Below are 12008 nucleotides of genomic sequence, written 5' to 3' on the forward strand. Positions count from 1 at the left end.
ATATAATGCAAGATTTCATCAATATTTTTTTTATTGTAAAAAATTAAATATCCTGGCCCATTGCAATGGCCCCCCTACCCATAAAATAATTAACATATTGCTGTCTAACTTGACGGGCACTTTGGGGGGCCAAGCCAGTACGGACAGTATCCAGGCCCGTAAGGTTGGCATCTATTTGTCCGGCCTCAGGCCCAACTGTGCCTATATAATTCTGAGAATGTTTGTTTAAAAAGTTGTGCAGAATGCAGCACGATAAAATGATAAAATTAAGTTTGTATTCCGCCAAATTAATGGCTGTTTGAAACAGGCGGAACCGGCTGGCCAGAATTCCAAACGCATTCTCAACCACTCTTCTAGCTCTGGCCAGCCGGAAATTAAAAACCCTCCTCTCCGGGGTGAGGGTTCTTTGGGGGAATGGCCTCATGAGGTGCTTGCTGAGAGCGAAGGCTTCATCGGCAATGAAGACAAAGGGGAGTCCTTCCACGTTATCCGCATCAGGTGGCAATCCCAGGCCACCACTCTGGAGACGCTGGCAGAACTCCGTCTGGGCAAATACTCCTCCATCCGACATCCGGCCATTCTTCCCCACGTCCACATATAAAAAATCATAGTGTGCCGACACCACCGCCATTAAAACAATACTGTGGAACCCCTTATAATTAAAATAGTATGACCCCGAATGGGGTGGTGGCACAATGTGGACATGTTTCCCATCTATAGCCCCTCCACAATTGGGAAAGTCCCAACGGCTGGCAAAATGGGATGCCACAGTCTGCCATTCCTGTGGCGTTGAAGGAAACTGGGGAATCAAACAAGAAAACCAAAATCAATTAATTTTGAAGCTAACATTGCAAGAAAATTAGACAATTAAAAACATTATTCCCCAGCATCAGTATAACATTCAATAATTTAATTCTTCTGGAATAACTAATATGGAAAGGCACACTTATCAGATTGCTCACCCCCTCTGATGGAACATTGATTACATTTTAGGGGGTTGTGAAATCCCTAAAAAAGATTACTTTTAGGACACGCAGGAATTTAGGGACTAAAAAGGCTACAAGACTGCAGTTGTCGCACTCTGCAGGTGCAGTTGCTAACCAGCTTACAGTAAATGAGGTAATGTAAAAAGGCATTCATGTTGCAAGGAGTACACAATCACATGCAAGGGCAATTAATGAAAACACTTTGAGGCTTGCATATGATTTGATGATGGAAATCAGCAGAGCTTCTGCTCATTTACTAAAGCACTGGAACAAATGCACCTGTAGAGTGCACATGCATTTTGCAAAGTGCAACATATATTTGCTTTAGACAAATCAACACCACAGAACATTCAAGCTAATTTTTACGAGAGTGGGGGGGGGGGGTTGTGAAATCTAGATAATTGCTATTTAGCAGCACACTATTTGGAGTGAGTTTAGGTGGGGGGGGGGTTGGGAAATCTAGCTAATTGCTAATTATAAGCACACTAAATACACTCAAACAAAATACATTCAAAATGAGTAGACTAGGTGGATATGTTCCCATCACTTCATGCTGGGGAGGTTATTGAAGGAAAATATACATGCATGACAAAAAATAACAGGAAAAAAATCCAGCATGTGTGAGGATAAAAAGGGGACATTCACACTATATTGCAATGATGGTAAGTAGTGTTTGAAGCAAGAAATACATTACATTATCAAAGATTACATAAAAGAACATGTGATGCTAATAAAAGAAAAATATCTTACCTTAATATAGTCCTTCTGCAGGACCTGGATGATGGCAGAACAGGTCTCTGGGATAATGATCCCCAGAGCCTGGGGGGAGATGCCTGTTGAGAACTTAAGGTCCTGCAGGCTTCTCCCTGTGGCCAAATACCGCAAGGTAGCGACCAGCCTCTGCTCCGGAGTGATGGCTTGCCTCATGCAGGTATCCTGCCTGCTGATATAGGGGGTCAGCAAAGCCAACAAACGGTCAAAAACGGGGTCCGTCATCCGGAGAAAGTTCCTGAAATCCTCAGGATTATTCTCACGGATCTCACGGAGCAAAGGCATGTGACAGAACTGGTCACGCTGAAGCAACCAATTCTTGGTCCATGAACTCCTCCTCGCCCTGTTCATGGACTGGTCTTGGGCTGAAGAATAAACTACAGCACCAAGCACATACAATGCACGAGCTCGACGACGAGTACGTACAGGTAACATGGCTTCAAAACGGTCGGCTGGTCAGAACGCACTAAACAGAACGCACTGAAGAACAGCAAGGCCTGTGAAGAACGACCTGAAAATCAGGAACGAGCGGCCAATAAAACAAAGATTTCTCAATGCCAACTGACCAAACGCACTGAAAAGCAGATACAAACCTCACAAGCACAGACTGAACAACAGTTAAAACGAACTGAAAAATACGAGTCTCACAAGCGCGAATCGTCTCTTACCAAACTTCTACTAACACGAGATAAACACGAGATTAGCAGAAGGAGCCCAAAGGGTGTCGTACGGGCTATTGAACTTCCGTTTTATAGTCTCGTCGGACTTGGTGTACGTCACCGCGTACTAGGCTGTCGTACTTTTGTGTGGTCGTGTGTAGGCAAGTCTGTTCGTAAGAAAGTCTGCCGCAAGTCCGCCGAAGGTACGTCGGAAGTATGTCGGACAGGCTGTCGGACTTTTGTAGACGAAAAGTCCGACCGTGTGTACGCGGCATAAAGGTTCAATTGTGTACCCATTCATATAATCACTAGACACCCACCCCATAAAAAGGAACTCGCCTCATTCTTCAGTTGTGTAGAAGGAGGAGGGGGGGGGGGTGTCATATCTGCACTTGAATTGGGGCTGGGGAAAATAGATACTCTTTATCTAACATGAATGAGTGCAGAATCACAGATCAAACTACCAAAGAAAGCCTTCCTTACTTTGGAGTTGTTAAAAACAATATTCTTTCATTTATTCAAATATAAGTCCATAAGTCCACCAAGTATGCAGACATAAAATGTTTCCTAGCGACATTTACATTATTTGACATATATATTCAATATATATAAAAATATTTTTCTCAGACCCCGATATTTTAGCAGAATTGAATAAAACATGAATCCCCTTTTGTATTGTTCCTCTTATTCTCTGGTCCCAAAACATTTTTTTTTATTTAACCCAAACACATATTCTAATTCAGAACTTAGCCTTTTAATTTTATAAATGTACCTAAATATAAACAGCATTGCATCATTAACACTTTACAGTTGAAAATCTGGGAGTTCTAAAAGTAACATATCCAAGAAATATTTACTTTAAGACTATTATTTGGACTTTCTTTACCACCGAAAATCCTAATATTTTTACAGATGCACAAATTAACCTCTGTGTGCTCAAAGGGTTAATGCTGCCCTACTAGTCATCCATCATCATCTCCCTCTCTCTTCTGCTATGTCTGTCAGGCAATCTGCATTTTCTTGTTTCTGAGAAAAAGCATCAAGTCTGTATATTCCCTTCTCTCCTCTCTCTGGACTTCAAAACTACTGCACGCTTCTCTTAGCAAAGCCCATTAAAATCCCTATTTCCTTATGGCAGTAAAATTAGCATTCAGTCACATACTGTCTCTGGACTGGACACATTTAAAGTAATCACAACATTCTCAGCCTTTTCTTCTCTCACATTCATCAAACCACTTGACAACTCCACAACATTCTGTTCACTCCACAATGTAATCCACCTCCATGTCTCCCATCTACCTCCTCAAAACCATCAACAATTTCTGCCATGTGCTTCCTTTAACACCATGGCATGCTAAAATAATAAAGCAGCCTGGTGTTATCAGTGTACCTTTTTTTTTTTATGCTCAGTTTCAATATTTACAATATAACCCTTCTGTTTTGTCATAGCTGGTCAAGAGTTAACTTTTTTTACAGACACAATCTCACACAGGAATTTGAAACGGAGGAGCAATTAAATCCCTCCTGTAATACAGGAGATTCACACCAGGGGAGGGGTGAGGAAAAACAGCAGGCTTTAATCTCCCTGTGATGATTTCTCGCACTTATTTATTTATTTTTTTACTCAGTCATACTTAGCTATTTTTCTGCTTCTCAAATATTTGTTAAACATTTAGATAACATTTGCATCTGGTCTAATTCTCTTTTGCTAGACCCATCAGTGATATGGCTATTGGATCACCTTTACCTGAATTTGCAGCTCCAACTGTTTGGTTTCTATGAGTCCCACCGAGGGTTGTCCCCGAGCAGGTGGCCCAGATGTAGCACAGTCTCCCAGACAATGTTATCCAGTGGTACCTGAGACGGTGCAGTAATCCAAGACGTCGGCTCCGGTCCAATCCCCATGGGCCATATAGTGCAATGTCACCTGGTATTTTACATATTTATCTGCTTAATACATTGGTGGCTAGCAAAGTGTTGGCTGCTTTACAGAGCGAAGCCATAAGACAATTAAACCAAGTATCTCTTTAAGCTTTTCTAAAGTTCCCTGCTTCTCTGCCAGCTCCCAATCTGTCACTGATAGGCAAGCAGGCTACAACACAAATTTTACAAACACACAGACCATGAGGTGTGAAGAGAGATTTTTTGCTGGTTATTTAAACTCATATTATCAACCCATACCTTTTTTGATCTTTGGGTCCTAACAATTTAAATTTATCCATCAAATCCTGACACTTTTACAGTTAGTTTACTATTGAATCCAAACTTCCCTATAAAGCCCTGTGTCCTTAAAGAGGAGTTCCAGTCTCCCACTTGGCACATTAGGAACACAGCAGCCTCATAAGCAGGCACAAAACATTCTTTTACAGAGACTATTCCCCATTGTCAGCGCCAGACGGGTCTCTCATTTACCTATAAAACACTGGTATAGTGACCCTCCGCCCACAGTAACAATAGGAATACAAGAAGTGTAAAAATATCATCACTCCCCACACTATAGGGAGAATCAAAAAAATAATTAACTTGCCTCTGCAGTACTGTTGTTTTTTTGTTTTTTCTTTTCAATAAGGTTACAGCATCAACAGAAAGGTTAACCATGAGAAAGGAGAAACTAAACACACAAAAGAAAGTTAGTCTTGTGATCTTCCTAGATCACTTAAGTGCTTACATCGTCGGGCAATCCACCTCCGACGATGACGTCAGGCATTCACCCTCTGACGTTTGGTATACCTCAAATCTTTTTTTTTATCTGTCCTGGACAGCGGGTAATGCTATTTTTTACCTTAGACAACGCTCCCAAGTGTCTCTGTCTTCGCACACTGGATTATTAAGATATTATACAATCAATACCAGTGTCGGCAATTACAACACATTAAACCAGAATCAAACAGAAAGAGAAGAAAAGACTCTTAGAGAGTATTAAGAATAAGTTAAATTATCTTACCTCTCAAACACCAGGAGGACTGGATCACGAAGTTCAAAACCAGACAGTGGATCTGGGTCTCAGGCCCCCGCCCCATTTCACCACTAACGTTGAGTGGGGGGACTTTTAATTCTCAGTGAGCTTTGAGGTCCAATACTCACCAAAGTTTTTGTCGGGACCATCTGACCCAAAATGCACTTGTTGGTTCCGGCTCGAAGGACCAAAAATGTTAGGAATACTCTCCTCTTGTGATCAGTCGAACTCCAGATGTATTGAAAAGCAGACAATTTATTTCAGATGTGTCACACAAATCGATGATGCTTACAAGTCAAAAGATGCAGTAAGAATCACACAAAGAGATGTACATCCCCCCTCCTAATACCTACAATAATATAGCTATAACGCTTCTATTGGCTGAGGAAACACAGATAACGTGCCTGGTACAAAATGGTACTTTATTTCGCTAATTAGTGTTTCCTGTACATTCTTGTTCTACCATATATGGTTAAGCCTAATCATCCTACAACTTACTATGGAGTTAGTTAAAGCAAACGATACAGCTAGTTAGTACAACAATGTGCTCAGAAGTCATCTTAAAAAACAATAATCTCAAGGTTATTGTTTTTCTAATAGTTTTTCTAATAGTCACACAATAAACATTTAAAACTTTTCTAACATAAGCCATCCATTGTTTACAATTGTCATGTAATCTGCTGTGATTGGCAGAGGGCCGGTATAAGGATCAGTCATCGGCTGTGTCTGGCGGACACAGAAAAGGGAGAAAGGGAGAAAGGTAACAGAAAATGCCGCTGCACAGCCCCTTTTGAGAGGACATCATATAACGTCCACTCAGAAGGAGGAGAGTCCCGCACGGCCGTCAATCTGCTATAGGCTGGGTGGGAAGGTGTTAAAATGCCCATTTTCTGGGATAATAGACAGAGGTTGTCAATAAGTTGTATGGGAGGGGAGCACCGCCCTGTGAACATGTACCAAACATTTTTTGGTAAATGTGGGCAGATGACATCACAATCTCCACCTCAGCCAATCAGAGGAAGTTTTGTATTAATTCAGAGAATAGCCCTGTGTCCCTCAACTGGAACAAAAGTCTGTATACTCTGTGTAGTCAAGAATACATACAGGTTATACAGCGAACTGAGCGGACGCACTTGCTAGAGTAGGAAATAGTTTATTTGGACCAGCTTGGCCCAAATTAACTAGTTGAAAGTAAAGCTGGAGATCAGCTTTAAGTTGCTGGCAAATTACATCTCTTTCCTGGCTTCTTTTTTTTTTTAAAGACTAAGGTGCCCCACAATACATATCAGCCACTTAGAGGTGGGGATTTTTTTATTTTTTTAAGAAGCCAGCCGTGAAGTTAAATTTTTTGTCAGCAATTTAAACTGTCATTTTTTTTCTTTGTAAATGTCACTTTTACTATAGCACATTTTTCAGCAAGAATTAAAAAATAAATGGCTAGAGTCTGGTCCCTTTGAGTTTGGTATGGATTTTAAGAGGGTATCTCATGCAAAACAAAAAAATAAATGTATGAGATACCCAAGGGAATCCTTAGGGTCTGGTAGAGATTTTAACAGGGTCTATGCCTTAAAAATATGTGCCAGACCCTTTATCCATACTGCCCCCTGGCATAACACCTTGCCCTAATGCTCTTATGTTGATAAGGGCAAGGGGCCCCATCCCCACAACCCTGGGGGTCTGCAGATGGAGGGCTTATTGGAATCTGGAAGCCCCATGTTTGGACCAAACTGTAGGCTTATCCCTAGGAGTAGTATGTAATGCAGAGTTCAGTAGTCTATAGTATGCAACACAGAGTGCAAGGGTCAGGAGTACATAACACACAGTGCAGGGGTCAGGAATAAGTAACACACAATGAAGGGCTCAGATGTAAGTAATGCAGAGTGCAGGGGTCAGGAGTATGTAACACAAAGTAAAGAGGTCAGTAGTATGTAACATAGAATGCAGGGGTTGGTAGTATGTATGCACAGTGCAGAGGTCATTAGTATGTAGAGTACAATGTAGGGCTTAGGGGTAAGTAAAGTAATGCAGAGTGCAAGGGTCGGAGTATGTAACACAAAGAATAGAATTCAATAGTATGTAACACAGAACGCAGGGGTTGCTAGTATACACACAGTCTATAGGCCATAGTAGTACATAACACACAATGCCAAGGTCAGGAGTAACCAACACACTTCTTCCCCCAACCCAACAAGCAAGAATATCCCCTCCAGTACAAAGATCTGACCCCTATAAGTTAGTTTTCCCCACAGCACAAATCCCCCCCCACCTCTGTAAAAAGCACTCATGAGACCTCAGATGCAGCAGTGCTTGGCAGAGTGAGAAAATTCCTTCCAGGTCTCTTGTTTCATATGACATGTCAGAAACTAGGACTTTTCTCAGTTCTGCAGTGCCTATTGCTGCTTGATCTGAAGTCTGAGAGGCAGTGGCCAGGGACAGGAGCTGGTGGCTGGCACAGTGGAGTCGCAATCTATCTGTCACATGGCCATGATCAACAGGTAGATCACAACCAACATGTAGATGACCCCCCGCTCTATACCAATCCATACTAGGGACTGGTGGATATGTGGTTTTTTTTGCACAGTAATAAAGCCCATAGTGACAGTTAACCTTCCAGTTTAGAAGACCCTTTTTCCTTTTGGATGATACATCCTGTCGTGCACACAGGTGTAATAAATGTGATACATGTGCCCGACCAAAGGCAAAAAATAGAAACTGAAAATACATAGCTATTACAAACATTACAGGTGAGCATTTGTGTTCTCATTTTGATGGATATTTCTATTCAAAATAAAGAAAATGTGGTAATTGCGCAGGTGAAAATAATAAAGGGGGGCATGGCTGGCATGCGTGCAGCATGGACGTTTTCCACTGAGCTCTGTAGAAAGCCCGGGATTCAGCGACACACATCAACTTACTGGGACCTCCTTTCAGGATGAAAATTGCACCTGGGGACCCTCCTCACCCCCCTGCAGTGTGGCATGATGTCTGCCAAAAGAAAGGGTGACATGCACCCTCAGAAAACAACGGCCTTCCTGATCCAGCCGGCCGCCAGACGAATCCAAGATGGCGCCGCGGCTGCAGCGTCTGCATCTCTCCCCTCTCAGATCTCAATCTTAAAGAGCCAAAATACAGAAGATGGAAAGGATGGCTTTATGGAGCTCACCAACCCTGAGCAAGGCTTGCCCCTTTCTTCCCCAGGCACTCCACTTGCAGGCAGTCCTGCTAAAGCTAGGATGAGGCTGGACACATACCACACAGCAACGCCAGAGGTGAGCCTAAACAATGTGCATACTGATAACCCCTGTAGTGCTCCTGACCCATTTGCCAGCTTCCCTACTAATAATCAGCCTATACTAGACACTGAAAGGAATTCTGTTTCTGGACGACCATCCTTGGTTAATTCGGCAAGCCACCCGGGGCCCTAGGTATAGTAAGACACTCAGATGAAAAACATTAATCCGAAAGTGAATTCACAAAGTGTCTGTCTTTTAATGGGCGGACATACAGCTTATGTGGGATACAGATCAAAGGAAATGAGGGGGGTTAGAGGAGTGCATAGTGACAATAAAGGAGAAACCAGTTTGTGAAGTATCTGGAAACATTTGGATGGACACCTGGTCATTTAGTCATAAATCAAAGCCGATTGCCTAAGGATAAACAGGACATACATACTTGAAAGGGCTTGACCATAATTACACACAATAGGAGGTATGCTGTTTATACAAACATTCCCAAACAATCATATACAAACAGAAACCTTCACATGGGAAAGACAAAATGGAGTCCTGATGATTCATTCATATTATTACAATCCCCTCTTAAGCTGTGGACATGACTTATCCTGTAAAATATAAGCTAAGGTTAGCTGCAGCTGGGTCAGGGGTTTGAGTAGCCCGGGAAATTAGGCACATGACCAGTTTGAAACAAGCATACACGAATAAGACAAGAAGCAAGATTATTATAACAACCATAGCAATGTCTTTTATCCATGAGAATATCGCACTAAGGCCAAACCCTCCATGTCTTTCTCTAAGAACAACTCTCTTGTGGCAGTGCTTGAGGGGGTACCTGGGGTGTATGCTAGCCTTCAGCAGGTGTCCTCCCTTATTGTCTTTCAATATACCCATTATAGGGATCAGTGATGCCAGGTAACACCATCAAAGTCATCAAGAACAAGAGGCCCAAGGCCTTCCCAAAAGTCTGTGGTGAAATAAGCGAGGTCATCTTTTTCAGAGCCTTGACCACCTGCTTCACTCACTGTTCGAGGATTTGTATCACCTGCTTCACCTCTCTGTGCTTTATCTTGCTTCTTAGGTGTTTGGTTCACCTTCTTCACACAACTGGCATGGATCCATGACTGTTGTCCCTCTACCAGAATGGCTCTTTGGGTAACCGCGAACACTGTAGTCGGGGGTCCAAATGGGTACTCTTGCTTTCTGGTATGATTCAGTTGCTGAACCACTATGACGTCTCCCACCTGGAGAGGATGAGTAGGTTCCTGTGAAGAAAAAGGAGAGGTGCGAGCGACATGTTTTTTCAACTCTATCCAAAGTTTCAATCACTTTCTTAACATACTCCTCCTGTATGAGATCAAGATCCTCTCTTTCTAACATTAATGGCTGTCTAGCCCATGGGGTGGGGAAGGGTCTGCCCATCAGGACCCCGAAAGGGGAGTAACTCATGGTTCTAGAGGGAGTCATTCTTACCTCTGCAAGGACTGCAGGAAGTACCTTTTTGCATCTGTTGAAAGCTCCCCTTTTGGTTTTTCTGATTTTATCTTTAAGTGTCCTATTCATTCTTTTTACTATCCCTGAACTCTGGGGGTGGTATGGGATGTGAAACTTCCAGTCAATCTTCATTGTTTTCACTAAATCTTGACACACCTTGGCTATGAAGACAGGGCCATTGTCTGACTTCATTTAAAGTGGGCAGCCCCATCTTGGGATTATTTCCTGTGTAAGGATTCTGACTACTGTTTGTGCATCTTGCAACATATGATTTTACTGAGGGAAGACCAGGGATGAAAATGATATTGTGAGATAAATAGGGGTGTACTAGCTACGGGTATGCATGGTCTCCCCTCTTGGCAGATGAGCCCTGATTCAGGGCTTTTCTGCACTCCTTCAATGTTCCCTTTCCTAACAGGATGGACACATTGTGAGTAGTGTGCAGTACGGTTGCATGACCCATTGTGAATGAAGTAGCCATCTCCACAACCATCGCACAGGATGCTAAAGCTCGGAGACACGCCAGCATGGCCTGTACCGACATAGGCACAGTCCTTGAAAAAAAATGCAATAGGGCGGAGTTTGCCCCCATGCTCCTGCGCTAGGACTCCCGTCATGGTTTTACAGTTGTCCCTGGCAAATAAGTGAAACATCTTGCCATATTTAGGTAATCCAAGACCAGGAGCTGTGATCATTGCAGTTTTAGGATATACAAAAGCATTACACATTTCACCATTCCATTTTACACAATCTGACATATCGATATTTGTGGCTTGTCTCAGGAGTTTATCATAGAGGAACAATCGTGTATCCATTGGTGGCAGTAACCAATTATACCAAGAAAAGACAGCATATCTTTCTTAGTAGGGTGGGGCAGACCCACGGGAGCAGCACCTCTCTTGTGACTGATTTTCTTCTCTTCTTTAGAAAGCACAAAACCAAGGTATTGAACAGTTTCCTGACACCATTGTAGCTTTTTCCTAGAAACCTTGTGACCATTATCTGCTAACCAATGTAACAGATCTATATGCAACCTGGCTTGGACTACACAACAATAAATCATTAACATATTGGAGTAGGATGGAACCATGGTGGGGAGTCCAGGACCGCAAGGTTGCCTGAAGGACCACTGAGTAGACTACAGGGGAGTCCACATAACCCTGGGGCATTCTACACAATGTAACAAAATGCAAGTATTGGCTGTGTCTCCTCGTCCACGGGGATGGAAAAAAATTGTTCGTTAAATCAATCACAGAGAAATATTCAGCATCAGATGGAATGGAGGTGAGGAGTGATGGCACATCAGGCACTATGGGTGCAATGGGTATAACTAAGTTGTTTATTCTCTCTGCATGAATCCTTCTGTGACCCAGGAGGCAGATATCTGATTCTCATTTGCGATATAAATAACAGACCATTCACTGTAGTAAACTCCTTTGCACCCAACACCAGATCCGCTTTGCTCACAAACTTTTTCGCAAAGCCTCAAAAAGTAAAACGCGGATCTCTTGTAATATGCAGAGACTTTAACCTCACTGCAAACCCTTACCTGGATCTGTCTTCTAAACCTAAGAGACTTCCCCTAGCAATCCAACCGATATTTCATAAGAAGAGAAGATGGCAACCATTCCCTTTATCGCAGGGATAGAGAGGGTAAAAAAGGGGGAGGGGTATGCCTGTATATCAAAACATGTATAAATTCCTGGGTAAAATAATCTGCAGATCACAATCAAACTAGCATGGTGTGATTGAGCATAAACTCCACCCTACTAGTTTTGTCATACATGATGCCATCGGGGGTGTGGAGTTCATGTCGAGATCCACACTATATATCAAGTCCATGGCACAGCTGATCCAGTGCACTAATCATCTCTTTAATATGGCTGCTGTTGTTTTAAGGTGAATGACC

At 42.6% G+C, this 12008-nt stretch overlaps 1 protein-coding gene across 2 annotated transcripts in view; it reads left to right on the top strand.

Moving 5' to 3' along the window:
* Positions 1–12008, top strand: part of PDE11A (phosphodiesterase 11A) — a 988141-nt gene that overhangs the window by 318831 nt on the left and 657302 nt on the right. The window lies entirely within an intron of this gene.

The sequence above is a fragment of the Aquarana catesbeiana genome, linkage group LG06 (genome assembly GCF_042186555.1).
Source record: "Aquarana catesbeiana isolate 2022-GZ linkage group LG06, ASM4218655v1, whole genome shotgun sequence".
In the NCBI taxonomy this organism is placed as follows: domain Eukaryota; kingdom Metazoa; phylum Chordata; class Amphibia; order Anura; family Ranidae; genus Aquarana; species Aquarana catesbeiana.